Consider the following 21,929-nt stretch of genomic DNA (forward strand, 5'->3'; position numbering starts at 1 on the left):
GCATGCTCGAGTCGATCCGAACCCGAACTTTCGGCATTTGATTAGCGGTGGCTGCTGAAGTTGGATAAAGCCCTAAGGCTATGTGGAAAACATGGATATAGTCATTGGCTGTATCCATGTTTTCCAGACAACCTTAGAGCTTTATCCAAGTTCAGCAGCCCCAGCTAATCAAATACCGAACGTTCGGGTTCGGATCGACTGGAACCCGAACCCGGTTCGCTCATCTCTAATTAGAAGCAATGGGAGAAAATATTACTTTACTAAAACAGTAGTAGATGCTTGGAACAAACTTCCAGCAGATGTGGTTGGTAAATTTATAGTAAGGGAATGTAAACCTACCCGGGATAAACATATACTGTATCTATTCTAAGATAATAAGTAGGGAAATACTAAAAGGGCAGACTAGATGGACCAGGTGGTCTTTTGCTGCCGACAATCTTCTATGTTTCTATGACTCCAAGTATATTGTATTTCCACGTTGAAATTCATCAGCAGCACACAGTACACTATAATACACCTTGGTCATAGATCACCCTTTATCATACCTGATTCAGTGCCCCTAATAATTATGTACACATTGCATGTATTAGCTACAATCTTGTAAATTGATATTTTCAACACAAAGGTCCCATGTATCTCTAATGTCTTAGATAAGCAAATGATCTACCGATGAGTTCCCTGCAGCGCACATTACGGATAGATCACAAGATCGCTCTGTTTTGATATGTAGGCCCATTAAAGATATCACAACCTTGACTGTAGTACAGGGGGTCCCAGGAGGTCAAATAAAAACACTCCTGGGTTCTATCTGCTGGCTCTAATCTCTATGATGGAACACTTTTGTCTTTCTCCTACCATTACGTGATTGAACCTGGGTTATAAATTTCAGGAAATACTGTCAGAAAATCTTTCATGATCCTGGAGAAGGAATTAATAGCTTTGAGTGGACATGAACTTGTTTTTTTGTCCTGCTCGCCTTTATCACCTATTGTAAAATCAGCCATATCTTTTCTGCAAAACCGGTATTGCATCCTTGGGACCTTCAGTCCTTTAAAAACAGCCCTGTTATTTTATTACTGCGCTGCCAAGAAAGTCTGAAGAAATATCAGGATATAGAAGCATTTTGATAGCAGCATAGAGCAAATGCCATGGTGTCTATACATAATCACCATATAAAGAGATACCCCGTCACCCAGCAATGATGTGCGATAAATAAAGACCAAAGTGGGGATGGATTTGCAACATGCTTAAAGCGAACGTACCACTGGATACATCCCTTTTTTGTTTTTTTACATGAACAGACCGGAGCGGCCATGCTGGTGTCATGGTCCTTTTGTTGAACCGCCACTCAGTTCCCAGGCATGGCGCATTGGGGGTAGGCCTGCCAGCCCCCAGTGTGAAATCATCAGTGGGAGATCATCACACTGGGGGCCGGCTTTAGTGGTACATTTGCTTTAAGTTGGCCATAAACCTTCAATAACTGTTACCTCTAACATTCTCAGAATACATGGGAACATTGTGGCAAGGTCAAACATTCCTATGTTCTCTATTGGTAAGGGGGGGGGGTAAGTCGCATTCCAGAGAGCTCTAGCTGTGCTTTTCCCCCTCAAAAATAAAGGGGTTGGGGTGGTAATTTTCCATTGTGAACTACAGTTTTGTCCAACAGAATTATGGGGACCATTAGGCCAACTTTAAACCATCTATTCGGTGGCTTCATGTGCAACATAATTTTGCGCCACATTTTTGATACCTGAAATCATGCCCCCTTGAGGACCCTCAAGGGAGTGTTTTTGGGTTGGTTTTAATTTTCTGTTTAGCTCCAGCAATATATATATATATATATATATATATATATATATATATATAAACTGAATGCCCAGAGTAGCACTTTAAAGCAGAGCCAATGGTCCTCAGTAGAGTTGAGCAAACCTCAAACATATTCGGGTTCGTCTGAACCCCAATACTCTGTTTTTAATAACCGATGGCTGAAGTTGGATGCAGCCTATAGTATGACAGTATTCAGGTTTTCCAGGCAGCTTCATGGCTTCATCCATGTTCTTTAGCCACTGGTAATTAAATGGAGAGCTTTTGGATTCAGGACGAACTCAAGCGTTCTTGAGGTTCACTCATCTCTAGTTCTAGACTTTTCCTGTCAACTTTTTCACGTTGTGGTCCCCAGAATAGTCAAAGTTATTGGCTGTTGTGTTTTTGGTGCAGTATGGTAATCAGGAACAGAGTCAAACAGAGGTCAACAAGGATGCAACAAGCCAGAGGACATGATGGAACCATAGTCAGGAATGGAACTGACAATTATCAGAACAAGTAGGAAAGTCAGACTAGTGTTGGAACCAGTCTGCTGGCAAAGAATGGCAGATTGATTGACCTTTACACAGGCCACCAGGCTGCTCGTCTTCACTGGGGCATCTATGACAACTAATTGCAGTTGGCCGTGGTGACCAGCAAGACCAGACCCAGAAAGGTCAGATCCCACAAGCCTGATTTTGTAAGCAGAGGAGGCAATTGCCGAACAATCAGATGCAGATATACTTCAAGCACTTGTTGCTGGAGTTAGATGAGGTGAGTAAAAACATTTCCGGTACGTAGGACATTTTTTTCCCTCATAACTCCCAGCAGAGATGAATAGGAAGCACATTAGTAAGTCGGCACCAAGGACTCCACCATACATTAAGTGCAAAAGAAACAGTATGAACGCAACTCTGTCAAGATAATTAGTATGATGGGTAAGAATGACCTTTATTGCAGGAACTATAATTGCATTGTCATGCTCTATTATGTGACCTTCCGAAGACCATCTCTCACAGGCTCTAATGAGACCTTTTTGAATACTGATTGCTGGAATGTTGTCAAGAAAAAAAAAAATATTAGAGAATACCAAGCAAGGGACACTATATGGAAATGTGTATTAACCAATCCATAGCCCGTAAATATGGAGGCAAACTTGTAAACCTAATAACTACCCGGGGCACCATCTTTATGGTCTTTAAGGACCAATAAAGAAGTACAATTTATATTACTTGTGCACACCAGTGACATGTACAGAGTATGGTGATATATTAGTATGATTTCAGTTGTTTTCCCACTTTTCACAACCATCTTGTAAATTTGTTTTGGCTTTTTTTAATCAGTTTGGGGATTTTTTTTGTTTTGGTTTGTTTTTGCTATAAAAATGTGATAATGCAATGTAGGGGGGGGGGAGTTAATTATCAGACACAAAATAGGATCTTTAATTTGAAGGAAATGTGTCACCTAGATTTTCTTTTACTGATCAGTCAAATACTAAACAGTGTTCTTTTATTCTAATCTGTTACTATTTTCTGAGTGTAATTTTTTTTCCTTATTTCACTTTATGTACACTGTTATAGGGGCTGCCATCTTGCCTGAGCTATTTTTTAACAGCAACAGAAATGCTTTACAGCAAGACTCATAGACATAGAGGACAATAGACACAGTCTGTCCCATTGAGATGAATGTGAAACATTACTGAGTGCACTCTGTGACCTTTGAAGAGGTCATTTCACAGGGAGCTGATGCTGTATTGTATTGGTGCTATCTATCTACTGGTGTCCCATGTTGCTGCAATGCTGTACAGATCACTATACAGCAGACTAGTGATGAGCGAATAGTGAAATATTCGAATATTCGATATTCGTACGAATATCTCCCGAATATTAGAATATTCGATCAAATATTCAATCCCATTAAAGTCTATGGGAACAAGTATTCGATTATTGAAAAACATCTATTTGACCACTTGGAGGTAAAAACCGGAAGCTGGGGCATTTGAACGCTTATTGAATATTTATCGAATAGTCGGCGAACTATTCGATAAATTTCGATACCTTACTATTCGATCGAATATCTATTCGATCGAACAGTATTCGCTCATCACTACAGCAGACTCCTCTTATCACTACAAACAGACCAGGAAATCTCAGCTTATTTTTTGCCCCAGAGGTGAGAATGAAAACCCAAGATTTATTTTATATTATTATAGATCATTTTATAACATAGATAATAAAATAGAGAATTAGAAAAAAATTCTTTAAAAAAACGTTTACCATAAAAAAATGATTTAAACAGTAGGTCTATTTTCTGATGACACCTTCCCTTTAAAACCTAAAGCAGATTTCCTCTAAGACTATAGATATTATTGGATTATAGATTATATTAGATACACTAGAGCAGGGATGGGGAACCTTGGGCCCTCCAGCTGTTGCCACACTACAATTCCCATCATCCCTGGGCTGTCCGGGCATTATGGAAATTGTAGTTTTGCTGGACCGCCCAAGGTTCCACAACCCAGCACAAGAGGAAAAAAAATGTTGACAATTTTACATAAACCTCTTAAAACACATGTAGTGACTGCCCCTAGATTCATTTACAGCTCCAAACCTCCCAAACAGGAATTAATACACCTTAAAATATGACGCCATTAAACATAACAAATGGGCCCTATAAATACCTTCACACGACGGCTCATACTGTTCCTCTAATTTAAGAACAGAACACACAAACCATCAATACATGCAGATACCCCACAGTATCGGTATGGACGGCGCGTGCCGAATAATTTTCTGGAATATACAAATAACATAGAAATAACTGGAGTAAATCTGTTATTTATGGGGCCTTGTTATTTCATTTATTTTCTCCCGACATAATAAGTACGTTGAGTCATTTATTCCCATTATTTTATGTTTGGTGAATATACAAATCACAGCTATTTATTTCAATTACTTGTTTGTCCATTTATCCCGGGCTACGCTCTGTATTTATACACAGCCATTTTCAGGCATTCTATCAGTAACCTTTAATTGAGCTGAATTTTCCCTCCGTATTTTAACCTAATGCTTCAATAAGGATAAAACACCACCAGACAGTGATGGAGTAAGCATAATAACTAGGCACACCTCGTAATTCGTTGCCAGCAAGGTATATTTCCACTTATATGTTAAATTAGCATCAAATACAAAATTCCATAAGGCAGGGGCATAACAAAACCAGGTTACCATAGCAACCGGAATCTGTGCCACTGTCTAAAAATTTTAAATTGCCTCTGGCTCCTATCACTGTCAGTATCCTAACAGTTCCCTCTGCATCTTACACACTAGTTCTCCCACCTCAAGCCTAGCCGTCACTTAAAGGGCATGTCATTTTCTATCCTAATAAAAACAGAAATGCAGGGGGGCAGACGTAGAGCTGACAGTGAGACCCCACAATTACAAGGGCCAGATATAAGGTGCATTATATGGACCTGCAGCCCAGTGCATTATCCTTCTTCTGTAGCATCACTGCTTGCATTATCCACGTGCCATCATATTACATCATCATATATGTTCTGTGACATCATGTGTGCAGTATACAAGCTTTTGAACTTGTATGCCTTAGGCAACTTCTCATATCTTGCTGCTGTTATGTAGAAAACAATAAAGCTTACGCTTACCTGTCTGCGCTCCCCCGGTGTCCTCCTGTGTTATCTCCTATGCCCCCCCCCCACTGACTGCAGCGCTTCCACTTCCAAGATGAACTTATGTTGGGAGTGACAGCCTGCTCAGCCAATCACTGACTGAGACAGGATAGCACCGTGGCCAGTGATTGGATGAGCTAAGCAGTCAGTGGGGGACACCGGCGATACCAAAGGAAGACACCATGGGAGCGCGGACAGGTAAGCAGACTAAAGATATGCTCACAAATAGTAGGAATCTGTTTAATTGTGTCTCGGTCTCTCTCTCTCTTTCTCTGAACAAGGGAGTTGGCCATGATTTTCCATTACGGCCGACCACTATCACCACCGACATCTGAAGGTGGCTGTTCTAGACAGCCCTACACACCTTAGATTGATGACCAGATCTGTCGCTACTACAGTGTAAAGTATATGAGGACCTTAAAGTGTCACTGTTGTTCAAACTTTCAAAACCTAAATCATCAGTAGATGTGATATAAAGCAAATTTGCAATTTACATTCTTTTTTTTGTGTGTGATATCATGGAAAACACAGCACTTCCTGTTTTCTGACAGTTTTTTTCTCAGTCAGAAAACAGGAAGTCCTGTGTATCCCAGGCCATCTGAGCGCTCACAGAGAGAAGGCAGTCATGTGATTGATGGACACATTGAGCCGTGACTCTCTGTACTGGCTGGAATACCTGTGTTTAGTCTATTTTTTACAACCAGCACAAGTCAGAAAGTCTGCCTTCAGGAGACTGGACCTGGATTTCTGGTAAGTACAGCTTTGTTTTACAGCATGATAACAACAAAAAAAAATTATGAATGTAAATAGCAAACTTGCGTTATTTCACATTTACTGTTCATTTAGATTTTGAAAGTTATAACAACAGTGACACTATAAGAATGTGGTGCAATCGGGGGGGGGGGGTAGCTATAGAGAAAGCAGAAGAAGAAGTTGCCTCTAGATCTCAAAGGTCAATTGGGGTTTAAGCCACCATATACACTTATCTTGTATATCTCGTATATGATAGAAAATACGTGTCTGATTATGGTGGGGGCACTGTACTGCATGTTTTTAAGTTTGCAGTGTATCCCTGTGGTCAGACCCCCCACTATGAGACACTTAACCTGTATGTCTATGGTGACAAAACCCCTTTAGATGGACACCAAACTTATCATATACTGTACAACGTGGTTACAGATTTTGCATTGGGTCCCATGAAATCTAGGTAGGATGGTGCACTATTGTAATAATGCTATGCAGAGCTTTCTAACTATATGAATAAATATAGATTATAGCAAACAGTAATGTTCTATTAATCTAGCATCTGATGGTCTGGAAATCCAGATAATCTGCCTAAATAGCATGTAAACCCTATTATCACTGCCATCAATATTATCTTTAGGGAAATAACTACATTATTTTCCCAATGGAGATTCTGCCGCTTTTGCAGAGCCGTACCCTATCAGTTTTCTTTTATCTCATGCCTGAAAGAAAATGAAAAAAAAAAAAAAAAAAAAGTGACAGCATTTTAGACATTCTAAAGCAAGAAGACAGACAAAGCAAAATCCCATTTTATTTAAAAAAAAAAAAAAAAAAACATTCATGACTAATAATCTAATTTCTGCCTGGAGTGAATGCGTATTATTAAGGGTATTGCTGCGGACTAATATATGATGATAATATGGACGAGTAATACAATAGAGGAACTCAGATTGAAATAGAATGAATGAAAGATGAGGTTCTTCAAGGGGTGAGCTCTGTACGCAATGGAGAACATGTAATGAGTTTATATGGAAATAGTATGAAACAGAGAACCAGACTTATTTATTCAGAATAAAGAGCTATTCTGGAGGTCTCATAGATTTCAGCCACAAGTGCATAGGAGCACTTGAGAGGATTGGACATGTAATCTACGTAAGCATGCTAGATGAGCAGCATGTAGAAAGTAAGCATGGACGGAGCTACTCCTCTCCCAGCGGTAGACAGGTGGCGAGAGGATATTCCTGTTATGTCGGACGATACTTATGACACCATGTTAGAGTCACATTTACAGGTCTCACCCTCGGTAAATAATAAGTTAACGCAATTGTACATAGTATATAATCCATGGGTCTCCAAACTGCGGCCCTCCAGCTGTTGGGAAACCACAACTCCCATCATGCCTGGACAGCTGAAGCTTTGGATTTGGCTGTCCAGGCATGATGGGAAATGTAGTTTTGCAACAGCTGGAGGGCCGCAGTTTGGAGACCCATGATAAAGATACTTAACCCCAGTTCGTCTACAAGGGTAGGATCCCCGCAACCACAAGGCCGAAGTGCCAGACGGAGTCAGCAGATTTCTGCCACATGTTTTGGGCCTGTCCCTGTTGGAGGGAATTGGTTGATGTTCTTACGACAATGTGCCCGATGCAAGCACCCTTTGACCCTACTGTGTGTCTTTTTGGTGACTTAAGTGAGGATTATTTTTCTATGCGGATCCCTGTTTCGTGCACGTAAATCTATCACGTTACGATGGATAGGTACTACTGGTCCTACCTCTGACAACCGCATCAGCGCGCGCCCGCATCAGAACCTCCCACAGCACACAATGAAGCAAGCGTCCGGAGCCGCTCGCTTCATTGTGTGAACTGACAGGGTTTCCTACGACCACAATTCATTGAATTGCGGCCACAGAAAACTGACCTGTCAGTTATTTGCGGCGTCGCACGGGATCCCGGACAGAGCGTATACGATGTGTATACCTCCGGCCGGGATCCCATAGAAATGTAGGCAATGTTCCGATGGCAACAACGGCCGTACTTTTACATAGTGTGAACATAGCCTTAAAAATAAAGTGCCAGATTTCTGAATTAATATTTGTCCTGCAGTAAGTTGTATATTTCTTTCAGTCTGACCCAGTGCTCTCTGCTGCCACCTCTGTCCATGTCAGGAACTGTCCACAACAGTAGCAAATCCCCATAGAAAACCTCTCCTGCTCTCCAGGACATACAGCAGCTAATAAGTATTGGAAGACTGGACATTTTTAAAGAGAAGTAATTAAGTAGTAACAGAAGAAGTATTACAAATCTCTGGCACTAGCTTATTTGAAAGAATTTTTTTTTTGCTGGAGAACACACTACGTATATTTCAGTCAGTATTGTGGTCCTCATATTGCAACCAAAACCAGGAGTCAATTGAAAACACAGAAAGGCTCTGTTCACACAATGTTGAAATTGAGTGGATGGCCGCCATTTAATGGCAAATATTTGCTGTTATTTTAAAACAACGGCTGTTATATTGAAATAATGGCCGTTATTTACTGTTATATGGCGGCAATCCACTCAATTTCACCATTGTGTGAACAGATCCTTTCTGTGTTTTTAATCCACTCCTGGTTTTGGTTGCAATATGAGGACCACAATACTGACTGAAATATACGTAGTGTGAACCCAGCCTATTAAGGTTGAGAACTACAACCAAGAGTAGGATTTAGCTTTAGGGTCCATAATAGGGAACAATAGAGAGCTGGGAAGCATCGGCAGCTACACTCTTATCCTAATACCAAATCCATACCCTTTATGTCCAGCCTAAGGGCCCTATTCCACCAAACGATTATCGTTTGCATATCATTAACGATTAACGATCTCAAACGACCACTATTGCGAAAGACCTGAAAACGTTCACTCATTTCCATTGAACGATAATCGTTACTTATGATCGTAATTGCGATCGTTTTTTTCTTCGCTATTTATTCGCTATTGCATTCGTATCTATTGCGAACGACCGAACGATGTCTTATTCAACGCGAACGATTTGCGAACGAGCAACGATAAAAATAGGTCCAGGTCTTTTAAAGCGATCAACGATTTCTCGTTCGGTCGTTAATCGTTAACTGCATTTCAACCGAACGATTATCGTTTAGATTCGAACGATTTAACGATAATCTGAACGATAATCGTCCAGTGGAATAGGGCCCTTACTGTCATCTATACCTAGTGACTAATTTATTGGGTATCTGAGCACAGTGCTATATTGGCCGGGTGTGGTGACAGGTACATTTACTTTAATGACAGAGACCTAGTATTCCAGGTAATTCTTCCTGTTCGAGTTCTTGCAAACCTCCTCTCTGCAAGGGCCCTATAGCAGCCTCGAGAACAGTGTTACATGACAGAGCATTTTCACTACTAATACTATTATAATTACAGACTGTTATCTCGTGAATGTATCCTGCCAGGTCGCCATCATTTAGAAGCATCAGACCAAGCCAGATCCCATCGTAGTCATGCACTCTCTTTGATTTCCAATAATCTGCTTGTCACTTTTACTAGCCCTCTGCTTCGTACGATCTGTCTGGTTTAATTTTTGATTGACATTCCAACATTTTCTTGCCGTCAACTCTACAAACTTCGGAACTGCCCAGCCATTCTTTTTAATACCCTGTTTTAATCTGACAAGTTTTTTTTTTTTTTTTCGCCGGTCCAGAGATGAAAAGTTTGCAGCTGCTCAGTTGGAAAAGGGCCTCTTTTCATCAAGTTGTTTGATCACCTCGATAAAATGTTCCTCACTACAGAGATTTGCTCCTGGCATCGCGGCTAATCCAAGTTGAATGTGTGTCCTGCTTTACGCTGACAGCTGAACCAAGCCTTATTGTCTATGCCAGCAAGTGCTCCGAAACTTTACATTGGAGGTCAAACTGTATAACATTGTAACTCAGAATAAGCTGATTTTTATGTTTTACAGTCCGCTCTTATTCCCTGCACTCGGTTTGTAATCCTCATAAAAGTCAAACGTCTTTGACACCAAATTATAATAGCCTCAGCAAATTTTTCAGCTTTATCCAATAGCAAAATTCTCATATCTGTGGCACCATTTCTTAAGCCTTAAATCTTGTATACCAACAGAGGAGTGACTTGTAGATCCTGAGTAGCGTTGAGCGGACTTGCCAAGCTGTTTGCATTGGGCAACATTCTCCGAACCCGAAAGCTTTTGATTCCCCACAGCTGGAAAAGTTGGATGCTGCCCTAGGTAGTCCTGGAAAACATGGATACAGCCATAGGCCATTGGCTGTATCCATGATTTACTGAAGCTCTAAGATAGCATCCAACTCCTCCAGCCACCGGGACTGAAACGTTAAGCGATTGGGTTCGGAGAATGTTGCTCAACCCAAACAGTAGGGCAGGTCTCCTCAACACAAATTTTAAAGTCTCTGTAACTTTGCAAAACCTTTGACATCTCATAGAGACGTCAAAAGTTTTGGGGTAGAGCAACGTTTGGGTTGAGCAACGTTCTCCGAACCCAATCGCTCAACGTTTCAGTCCTGGTGGCTGGAGGAGTTGGATGCTATCCTAGAGCTTCAGTAAACCATGGATACAGCCAATGGCCTATGGCTGTTTCCATGTTTTCCAGGACTACCTAGGGCAGCATTCAACTTCTCCAGCTGCGGAGAATCAAAAACTTTCAGGTTCGGAGAATGTTGCCCAGTGCAAACAGTTTGGCTAGTCTGCTCAACGCTACTCAGGATCTACAAGTCACTCCTCTGTTGGTATACAAGATTTCAGGCTTAAGAAATGGTGCCACAGATATGAGAATTTTTTTCTCCCAGATCTGTGTCACGGTGATCAGTTGAACTTGTAATGGAGCTCTATGGAGCTCAGCCCGACTGACCTGGGAGAGGACCGCACTTAGCACAGTCTTCTCCTGGCTCTATCTCCCAATCGGTACAGGTGTGAACACTCAGACCCAGACTGATCAAAACTTTTGAAATGTCTCTATGACATGTCAAAAGTTTTGTGAAGTGACAGTGACACTTTAAGCTCCAGGGGAGATACTGTAACAGGCCTCCACCTATGATATAGTTTTACTATATTAGTTCTAGGGCAGAAACCCCTTTTGACCCAGGAGAAATTGACAGCCTATATTGAGGGTGACATTTAATCAACAGTGAGGGCAGAAGGAATTGAGTAATGTTCTTCTCATGAACACAGTGAATAACTAATGTTCATGTGATAAAACTACCTTAGCCTTCATCCAGCCCTCAGAGTTCATCCTCTATGCTATGAGCTCTTTATCCAAAATTCATCAGTAGAGATGAGACATCTGGAAATCTTAGGTTCAATCCAACTCGAACCTTCTCGAAGCTTCTTCATTTGATTCCCGATGCCTTACTGTTCCGTGGGGAAGATGGAGCAAAGCCTAGTACTGCCTGGAAAACAGGGATACAGCCTATTACTTAGGTAACGGTAAGGCATCGGGAATCAAATGAAGAAGGTTGAAAAAATGAAATGAAAGTTCGTGAAGGTTCGAGTTCGATCGAACCTAAGATTTGCTGATGTTCGATCATCTCTATTCATCACCATGTGAAGGCCCTTTAGAAACCCTTAATCAACCCCCTCCAGGATTAGTTCTGACCCTTCCATCTGTCCCCAAACCGACATTTGGACAATTAGCAAAAGGTAGTAGCAGATGGAGCATGTCTGATCAGACTCCAAAAAAAAGGCAGAGGTGGTATGCAAATGAAAAAATGCAACCAGAGGCAACGAGATCAAAGCATCAGTTTTATACAAATGTGCACATGACCAAATGTAAAAAAAAATACATTCAACATATTCCCAAAGTACAAGAATGGCTACTAAGTCATAAGATGAATAGATATGTTAGATATGTTCTATACATTTAACATTAGTAGTATAGAGAATACACCCACCAATAGCAAGCTGAGAAAGCCACAGTAAAGATGGCAAATCCACAAATCTGATGTGTGTATATATATCAAATACAAAGCATTAAATAAAGTGCGATATTGTGCAGAAATTACCAAAATATAAAAAAATGGTGGTAAAGTAGATGAAACTGGGAGGAAGAAAACATGCAGATATGCTTATTGCTATTGATTGTGGCTTCCTGAGGGTATCAGTTCTGTATACCAGTAGCGGGTTATAATAGATGCGTTTCGGGCTGAAGCCCTGGGCCCTGAGCTCCTGGGGGGCCCATGGCCAACCAAAAAAACTTATACTTTAAATGGTGTACTGTCACCTGGCTACACTTCCGTCATGATTTGCAAAAAATCACAGCTTTTTTCCCCCACAATTTTGCACAAATCAGGGCACTATGACATTATCTATCCTGTACTATGAACACCACGCTAGCACTGCCATAGTTACAGTAGGGTGGGACAGGGCCGTCTTAACAAAACTATGGGCCCCTGGGCACAGCTGTGGACTGGGCCCACCACCCAAGATCAAGTCCCCGCATCCCCCTCCCCCCTAACCTTCTGCTGTGCAGAACCATGTGGGGAAAAAGAAATAGAATACCCCCCTGCATCCCCCCATATAGAATAGCCCCCCTGCATCCCCATATTGAATAGCCCCCCCTACGTACCCTTATATAGAATACCCCCCTGCATCCCCAATAGAGAATAGCCCCCCCTGCATCTCCCCATATAGAATAGCCCCCATGCATCCCCCCATATAGAATAGCCCCCCCCGTGCATCTCCCCATATAGAATAGCCCCCCTGTGCATCCCCCCATATAGAATAGCCCCCCTGTGCATCTCCTCCATATAGAATAGCCCCCCTGTGCACCCCCCATATAGAATAGTGCGATGCCCTGGCCCCTGGGGGCCACTTCCGCAGTGCTGGTGTTATGAGCGGGCAATGACCGGGGCAGCTGCAGGGTGTATACTTGTCACGGTATAGGCCTGAGGGCAGCACAGCTGTAGGGCCGGTCTGAGGAATCTGCGGGTGATGATGGGCATGCGATTCTTCGCTGCACTTAGTCAGGGCACCAGTTAGTGGACACCAATGCCAGGGTTCAGTAACAGCGGTTTTATTATAGATGAAGTAACTAGTAGCAACAGTTCTGTCCGGATGCAACCGGGTATATAGCAGGCTTTGACAAATAAAGCAGGAGTGGTGCTGCATAGGCTGTGAGAATACGTGCCGGATGATGGGAGTAGGAGTATGAGAGAAATAGCGTTGCTGGGTGGATTAGCTTGAGAATAATACTTGCTGTGAATCCTTGCAGCGATGAGGAGAGATAACGGAATGACACCCAGATGAGAGAGAAGAATCCGGTCACTTGAGCAGGCAGATACAGCCGAAGACTTGAATACAGCAGCAGAATCAGTCACTCTTCTTATGGCGAAGAGGCTGCAGAGAAGAAGCCCAACTCCTCTGAGGCAGGAGAGGGACGACACACATCCTCCTTGCTTGGAAGCAGGGGGAAGACTAACTTGTTAGGAGGAAGTGGGAGGTCACATGGTTGCTCCTGGCCAGAGCTAGTCGGCCATTGGAGGAACCATGGTTACAGGTCACGTGATCAACAGCCTTGCATACCACTGTACACTGTAATAATATACAGGAATACATGAGAATACACATGAGAATGCACATTACCAGAGAATACTAGGGGAAAACCAGCAGCAGTTGCAGTGCAAACACTTACCAGAACAGGCATTGACACAGCAAGAGAAATGGCCATAATAGGAGTAGTATTCTGCATGTTCTGGGACACTGCATACCTCCCTAGCAAGTTTGAGCCGACCTCGGCGAATCTAGAAGGCAGCAAACATGAATAGACTGGACAATCAAACAACAGGAATGAATGATGAGAGTGAGTGTGATGAGGTGTGTGTTTCCCACGCCCAAGGCACAGGTGAGAAGAGAGAGAGGATGAGAAACCCTAGTGGCAGGACTTCACCTAGGGGTGCCTAACGTACTCTGGCGACCAGGTAGCTAGTGCGTGAACCATCTGACGTGTAAGCCAGGACAAGTTAACTGCTGGCGGGGGACCCTCAATATTCCAGCCAGTTAGACAGTAGGTTTTCTGTTAAATGTGTTACCCTACTGGAGGAGAACGTGAAGACCTGTGTACTATCTTGGCGTGTCTGAGTAGTGTCTTGGATACCTGAAAGAGAATAGAACAAAATAATAAAAGCAAACATACATGGGGGCCCCTTACATACCGGTCAATCATACAACACAATTACTCAATAGGCCAAACACACGAAAGGGTATCCAAGGTGCAATATGTATGAACCAGTGTGAATGTTAGGTAAGACTATGTGTGATAACTACTGCGTTGGGACAAGACAGAGGTGAACAAATACTGGAAACAAAAGGAAGGGAAACACAAAAGACAACAAATACTGCGAGGTCTTGAGGAGAACTGGCTCACATGAATCTGAATGAAAATCTGAGAAAAATCTGAATGAAAATCTGAGAAAAATCTGCATACGAACTGGTTCAACTAAATCTTTCCAGCTATAGATATGATAATAATACACAATAATGAGACTGGATGAGAAAATACACTCCTACATAAACTGGACTTTCTCTGAGGTATATATATATATATATACTGACTTCTCTTACTCAGAGGAGGAGCTATCTGACTTAGACACTGGAGAATATACTGTTTTACAAAAGAGGCACTCTACTCTGAGGCAATCTATGTAACCTTGTGCTTACTCAGAGGAGGAACTACAAAAGACTCCGATAACACTGGAATGCAATAGTACAATAAGTGCAATAATGAAATAAGTGCAATAATACCCTGTGTGGAACACACAATCACAGGAAAGTGCATTAGGAAGGAATGGGTTAAGTGTCTCTGTTAGGTAGAGTCTCTTTTAGGCAATTAGAACATCGTCCATGTAAAAGGCTCTGGGACAGGCACTAGAGAACCTTTTGTTATTGTAAGTGTCCATCAGCTCATGGCTGGTTAGTACAGGGAACTTGGTCAGGAGAACCAGGCACGAACCTTGAACGTTGCAGGAACTGGAACAAAACAGTTAGACAACAAAAACAGTTTAGGACTCATCTCTGTATGGATACTTAGCAGAAATGTCCTGGAGGACCCTGAGTAGGCTTCTTCTTTTTCTTCTTCTTTTTCTTCTCCCAGGGATAATAGAAGCGTGGAGGGCCCGGAGCAGCAGCATCGCTGGGTGCAGTAGTGACCACAACACTAGGGGTTACCGTGGTGACCGGAGAAATGATGGGGGCCACATGATAGGTAACCGTAGTGGTGGAGCAGGCAGCTTTAGCCACGGCTGTAGAAGCGGCAGTGTTAGCTGCTGTGGACTGCCCCGCTGTAGTGGGAGCTGCGGGAACAATGGTGGGCATGGCAGTCGCAGCTTTAGTGGCAGGCGGCAGGGCAGAGAGGGCCTGCTGAATCTCCTCTATCAGCGGCAGGATCTTTGGCTCACACCCGAACACCCGTTGTGGAAAGGGCGGCGACTCACGCCCGGGAGGCTGCCACAAGCCCGGAGATATGGAGGCTTTGGCCGAGTTCTTCCCCTTAGGGCCGGGGACAGAAAACAATGGCGTCGGTCCACTTACGATCGCAGCGACCTCCGGTGATGTGGACCCTGCTGCGGAGGAGGCAGAATCAGAGGAGCGGGATCGGCCAGGTCCCGGTGAGATACTGGTGTCAGATGCGGGAGGATCCGGTGGCACTGGTACAGCAGAGGCAGGTACGCACCCCCTGCAGGACGCCATCTTGCTACGCACTGGCCGGAACTTGTAGCCGGAAGGGAAGGAGCGCCAGGCTGGAGGATCAGGTTCCAGAATCTGCCCAGCAACAGTGACGTCAGTGGAAGCGGCCGGCCAATCAGGAGAGACACAGTCATTATCAATGGCGCCAAGCAATTCCCGCTTCTCGGCCGCATGGCAGTTAACCCCCTCGTCACTGAGGGATGGCGCAGGTAGAAATAACAGCAAGAAGCGGCCATTTTGTGTACAGTCCCGGCCGTGCAGCGACTCAGTTATCAGAACTCCCATGGCAATTTTAGCACAGTCTCTGGAGACGATATTAAACTGTAGATCTGGTACACCGCGTGGCGGGTAGATCCTGTTCGTGACGCCAAATGCGATGCCCTGGCCCCTGGGGGCCACTTCCGCAGTGCTGGTGTTATGAGCGGGCAATGACCGGGGCAGCTGCAGGGTGTATACTTGTCACGGTATAGGCCTGAGGGCAGCACAGCTGTAGGGCCGGTCTGAGGAATCTGCGGGTGATGATGGGCATGCGATTCTTCGCTGCACTTAGTCAGGGCACCAGTTAGTGGACACCAATGCCAGGGTTCAGTAACAGCGGTTTTATTATAGATGAAGTAACTAGTAGCAACAGTTCTGTCCGGATGCAACCGGGTATATAGCAGGCTTTGACAAATAAAGCAGGAGTGGTGCTGCATAGGCTGTGAGAATACGTGCCGGATGATGGGAGTAGGAGTATGAGAGAAATAGCGTTGCTGGGTGGATTAGCTTGAGAATAATACTTGCTGTGAATCCTTGCAGCGATGAGGAGAGATAACGGAATGACACCCAGATGAGAGAGAAGAATCCGGTCACTTGAGCAGGCAGATACAGCCGAAGACTTGAATACAGCAGCAGAATCAGTCACTCTTCTTATGGCGAAGAGGCTGCAGAGAAGAAGCCCAACTCCTCTGAGGCAGGAGAGGGACGACACACATCCTCCTTGCTTGGAAGCAGGGGGAAGACTAACTTGTTAGGAGGAAGTGGGAGGTCACATGGTTGCTCCTGGCCAGAGCTAGTCGGCCATTGGAGGAACCATGGTTACAGGTCACGTGATCAACAGCCTTGCATACCACTGTACACTGTAATAATATACAGGAATACATGAGAATACACATGAGAATGCACATTACCAGAGAATACTAGGGGAAAACCAGCAGCAGTTGCAGTGCAAACACTTACCAGAACAGGCATTGACACAGCAAGAGAAATGGCCATAATAGGAGTAGTATTCTGCATGTTCTGGGACACTGCAATAGCCCCCCTGTAGATCCCCCATATAGAATACCCCCCCCTGTGCATCCCCCATATAGAATAGCCCCCTGTGCATCCCCCCATATAGAATAGCCCCCCCTGTGCATCCCCCATATAGAATAGCCCCCCATGCACCCCCCCCTATGTAGAATAGCCCCCCTTTATATCTCCCCTTATAGAATAGCCCCCCCTGTGCATCCCCCTATGTAGAATAACCCCCCCTGTGCATCCCCCCCTTATAGAATAGCCCCCCTGTGCATTCTCCCATGAATAGCCCCCCGTGCATCCTCCCATATAAAATAGCTCCCCCTGTGCACCCTCCCTTATAGAATAGCCCCCCCTGTGCATCCTCCCATGAATAGCCCCCCGTGCATCCTCCCATATAAAATAGCCCCCCCCTGTGCACCCCCCCTTATAGAATAGCCCCCCCTGTGCATCCTCCCTTGAATAGCCCCCCGTGCAAGCTCCCATATAAAATAGCCCCCCCTGTGCAACCCCCCCCTTATAGAATACCCCCCCTGTGCATCCTCCCATGAAGAATAGCCCCCCCCCCCCCGTGCATCCTCCCATATAAAATAGCCCCCCCTGTGCATCTCAACGACCCCCTCCGTGTGGCCACATGTGAAGGGGTTTAAAAAAAAATAATAATAGTTTAACTCACCACTCCTCGGCCCGGATCTTCAGTCTGCAGCAGCTTCTCCCTGCTGCTGCAGCACGGCGGCTCCTCTCTCCGCTCTCAGGTCCTCAGCGGCGTGTCAGGGAAGTGACGTCACCGCTGGGGACCTGATGTAGGTGCCTGCAGACGTGCCTGCGCGCGGCTCGTCTGCGGCTCCTCTGGGATCCCTGAGGCCCGGAAGAGACTGAGGGAATAGCGCGGCTGACGGCCGCGCTATTCTCTCAGTCTCAACTACTGCACCACTTGATGGAGAGGAAGACCGGCCCGGGGGGCACATGTCCCCGGCCCAGCCTGCCCCTAGTCTTTCCCTTTCTGCAGGGCAGGCGACTGCCACTGGGGCCCACCATGAGTCATAGGCCCCCGGGCAGCCGCCTACCCTGCTCAATGGGAAAGACGGCCCTGGGGTGGGGGGGCCCAGGCTTGGTGAACAGCCCAGGGCCTATGGTAAAGTTAATCCGCCCCTGCTGTATACTGTGCAGAGGGAGTATACTGTGTAATAAGAGGGGGAGAAGTCAATTCATGAAATTCATGACCAGCAGGGAAGGGAACCAACTGATAACTTACAGTGATGTACCAAAAATGGCCACTCCGTATGTGTTTGCTTTATGTTTTGGGTACCTTATGCACAATAAAGCACTTTTTATTTTTTATTATTTTTTTTATAGGGATTATATTTGAGGGAATGCAAATATATTAACCATGACTAAGGGCAGAAACATAATGAAGGAGATTTATCCAACATGGTGTAAAGTGAAACTGGCTCAGTTGCCCCTAGCAACCAATCAGATTCCACCTTTCATTCCTCACTGACTCTTTGGAAAATGAAAAGTGGAATCTGATTGATTGCTAGGGGCAACTAAGACAATTCTACTTTACACCAGTTTGATAAATCTCCCCCATTGTTTTATGTGTTCTTTTAATTTTTAATATTTTTTTTCCTGTGAAAACTGAATAAAGCCTTTTAATCTTACCATTGCCCTGGAGATGTTTGCAGGATCTTGTATGGTTTTTGCTGTGCAGATTATGACCTCCCTGCACTTTTATCCTGGAGGTCTGCAGTACAACTGGCTGTAAGGAAAAGCAAGGGACTTCTCTAACACTATTTACATGTCAAAGACATACATATTTTTACACATAATTTTTGGAAGTTTTTAGAGATTTTAGGGTTTTTATAGATTGTCAACTCATGATAACATGATAAGTACATGTGCATGGCTGGGTTCACACTATGTTAAAATGACGTCTATTTTTCATAACAACAGGTGTCATTGCACAAATTACGTCCATTATTTTTTAAATTACGGATGTTATTTGCCCGATGATGCCTGTTATTAAGAAAGATAGCCGTCATTTTTACATAGTGTGAACCTAGCCTATCTCTGTAATGTCTGAATATGTTGGTGCTATATAAAATAATAATAATAATAATAATAATAATAATAATAATAATAATAATAATAATAATAATAATTCTCCTCACAACTTTTTCTGCAGCCCAAAAAAAAACTTTTTTTCTCTCTTTTTTTTTTTAATTTGAGGCTATGCTCACACACAGTAAAATAATACCAGAATACAGCCATAATTTTCAGTGACAATAAAACAATGTGTGAGGCAGGTGATTAAAAAAAAAGCAGGTTGTAAATAGTGAGCATGCTTATTATTTTGAGGGTTGTACTTAATTATATTTTTATATGGTTCAATATTTTATACGGTGTGCGCACTGGCAGCCAATTTCCCAGTTGGACAGTTCCTGTCATGGACAGAGATGGCAGCAGAGAGCATCATGTGAGACTGAATATGTAAAACAGGAGTCTGTGAAGCCTCGGTTGCGAGTCTCAAAACATGGGACTAGCCAGATATCCCTAGTGCCTCCATAATGGGGAGAGCACCATACCACCCTGTTAGATAGCCCCTTAAGTCCCACTTGGTTTCGAGCATTGGAACATAAATAGGGAAACACCAGGGTGGCCCCTTTTTGTCAACGTCTAACTCAAGGTGCGAGTATTGCAACATGACAATGGCTTTCCAAGGCAGGCTTCCATGCACAGACAGCCGTTTCGGGGTATTTGCCCCTAATCAGTGTGGAGCAGGACTCTTGCACCTTGAGTTAGACTTTGACACAAAAGGGGCCATCCTGTTTTTTCCCTATTTATGTTCCAATGCTCACAACCCAGTGGGACTTAAGGGGCTATCTAACAGAGTGGTGTGGTGCTCTCCCCATCATGGAGGCATCCCGTGGCAACAGGCTAGGGATATCTGGCTATTCCCGTGTTTTGAGACTCGCAACCGAGGCTCCACGGACTCTTGTTTTGCATATTTAAATTTTGGGGGCATCAGTGGAGACTCTTGATTGAGTACTTCATTGGAATTTTTCACTGATCTCCTTGAGTTCAGTGATTACTGTGTTTTGTTTATCATGTCAGACTGGAAAGAATACACCACTTCCTGCAGGGCATACAGCAGCTAATATGTACTGGAATGATTGAGATTTTTAAATAGAAATTACAAACCTGTATTACTTTCTGAATCCAGTTTTTTTTTCCTTTGGAGTACCCCTTTAAGACTAAATCAAGTATATTTTTAGTGTTGTTAGTGTTAGTGTTATTAGGTATGCACTGAAGCAATCAAAGAGGAACTGCAAAGGTGGGCATAGCATTTATAGTTGAAGGCGGACATACAGTAGCATTTATAGAGCAGTTCTGTGTTAAACCGTTCTTTTACACCACTGACGTACCCATCGTCTTCACATATTCAGCATCACTGAAGCATCTCTGCCGGTGCGGTGTATCCTCAAAGTTTGACGTAGGTTTTCAAAGAACAGTCCTGCAGTTCTGAAGTTGTCACACTGTCAGGCTTCATCACAGTACTTTTTAGATGTTCCCCGGAGATTCAGTGACTATTTTGGTCAGGGACAGAGAGGGTGGCAGCGGGTGAGTGCAGGTGACTGGCAGCTGTCAGTACTCTATACAGCAAGAAAACATGAAACATAAAAAGTCAAACAGGGAGCAGGCAAGCAGGAAATCTACATCTAAAAATAAAGAAAGAAATCAGAGCGCTCAGCCTCACACCTGATGTGTAATCGGAAATCTTTGTTTTAATTATGTAGCTTCTTAGCCTCTTGGTTGCAATAAATTAAAGTGGAGACAACAGCTTGATTCTCCAGTGTGGGAGATTTAGGGGCAGATGAGCTGCCGAGAAAGATAGAGATAAAGAGTCTTGATGAAAATTAAGATCACATAAAAATCTATAATAAGGACGGAACATATTTGTAGAGGGTATTGCATGTACTTCTCTGGGGAGAGATCATTTCTTGTAGGTCCATTTGTAAATATCAGCGGAGATTGATAGCACCTAACAAAAGGACCCGTGACGAAGAAGCATACCGCTAACGCAATGAAGAAGTGTACAGACACACAGATGCACAGGGAGACAGAGGTCTTACATCATGTACCTGTGTTATGTGTTGTATATCAGTCAGTGTGGAAATATTTACTTTTGTAAATATTATTGAATGTTTTATGAAATATTATTTGCAGGTATTTTTCTAAAATATAAACATAAAAAAATAATAATAATAATAATAAACATCAAACATTTACAAAACACGTGTCACCTATTTCATCCACAATCTCTTCTATTTTTTTCTATATTGTCTTATATTGCAATGAAAAATTATTAAAGTAAAAATTCAGTGTGATTTATCCTTTCGTCTAAACACATATCGTAAAAAAATTAAAAATCATGGCTTGTAGTTCCCTAAAAGAATGCTTAAAGTGTCACTGTCATTATAACTTTTAAAATCTAAATCAACAGTAGATGTGATATAAAGCAAGTTTGCTATATACATTCATTACTTATTTTTTAGTTATCATGGGAAACACTTCCTTTTTTCTGACTCTTTTTTTTTCACACAACAGGAAACGGTCAAAAAACAGGAAGTCCTGTGTATCCCAGGCTATCTGAGCGCTCACAGAGAGAAGGCAGTCATGTGATGGATGGACATATTGAGCCGTGACTCTTTG

General features: G+C 43.3%; 1 long non-coding RNA gene across 2 annotated transcripts in view; it reads right to left on the reverse strand.

Annotated features, from left to right (window-relative positions):
- LOC138783398 (uncharacterized) overlaps window positions 1–21,929 on the reverse strand; it is a 172,122-nt gene that overhangs the window by 64,271 nt on the left and 85,922 nt on the right. The window contains exons 3-5 of one of the 2 annotated variants that reach the window (XR_011361691.1): window positions 20,642–20,869; window positions 18,879–18,975; window positions 11,470–11,650 (exon numbers count right to left, since the gene is read on the reverse strand). This is a non-coding gene — a long non-coding RNA (uncharacterized lncRNA). Of the gene's footprint in view, window positions 1–11,469; window positions 11,651–18,878; window positions 18,976–20,641; window positions 20,870–21,929 lie in introns of those variants that run through there. The other variant, XR_011361683.1, reaches the window with a different exon arrangement.

The sequence above is a fragment of the Dendropsophus ebraccatus genome, chromosome 1, assembly GCF_027789765.1.
Source record: "Dendropsophus ebraccatus isolate aDenEbr1 chromosome 1, aDenEbr1.pat, whole genome shotgun sequence".
Classification (NCBI taxonomy): domain Eukaryota; kingdom Metazoa; phylum Chordata; class Amphibia; order Anura; family Hylidae; genus Dendropsophus; species Dendropsophus ebraccatus.